The sequence below is a fragment of the Penaeus monodon genome, chromosome 32, assembly GCF_015228065.2.
Source record: "Penaeus monodon isolate SGIC_2016 chromosome 32, NSTDA_Pmon_1, whole genome shotgun sequence".
NCBI classification, from domain to species: Eukaryota; Metazoa; Arthropoda; class Malacostraca; order Decapoda; family Penaeidae; genus Penaeus; species Penaeus monodon.
The window spans coordinates 32,993,620-32,994,144 of record NC_051417.1 but is presented as its reverse complement, the minus strand read 5'-3'; the positions used below and the strand labels follow the sequence as shown (position 1 = coordinate 32,994,144).

General features: G+C 59.0%; 1 protein-coding gene across 1 annotated transcript in view; it reads left to right on the top strand.

Annotated features, from left to right (window-relative positions):
• Positions 1-525, top strand: part of LOC119593828 (alpha-protein kinase 1-like) — a gene marked incomplete at its 3' end in the record, with an annotated part of 69,629 nt that overhangs the window by 22,656 nt on the left and 46,448 nt on the right.

The following is a 525-nucleotide window of genomic DNA, read 5'->3' as shown; positions in this document are numbered from 1 at the left end:
AGCATTTCCTCTCCGGCGCCTACCTCTGGCGATGCTGTGACGTCAGGAGAAGCGACAAGCTGATGGAATGTGTAATGTTAGCAAAGTGACGTCAGCCTGGGTCCAGGTGACGAAACGGCGAGCCAGGGCAGCTGGGCACTGTTTGTTGTGTCGACGCCCCTCGGCTCGGCTTCTGCGGCCGTCTCCTCTTTCTTCCTGACGTTTCGTGGACCCTACTGACGCCTACTGACTCCTCCTAACGCCCCCTGTCTCTTTCTGACGCCCCTGTCTCTTTCCTGACGCCCCTGTCTCTTCCTGACGCCCCTGTCTCTTCCTGACGCCCCTGTCTTCTTCCTGACGCCTCCTGTCTTCTCCTATCTCCTCCTGTCCCCTGTTTCTTGCTGTCTCCTGCCCTGCGTCTGGCCTGTGTCCCTCGAGTCCGCTTCGGGTCGCACGGAGGAGGGGCAGAGGGCGTCCACAGCCGCTCTTCTGTTGATTAGATGAGAAAGGGGAGGAAGTAATGTCTAGCGCTTGGGTGTTGTGTCA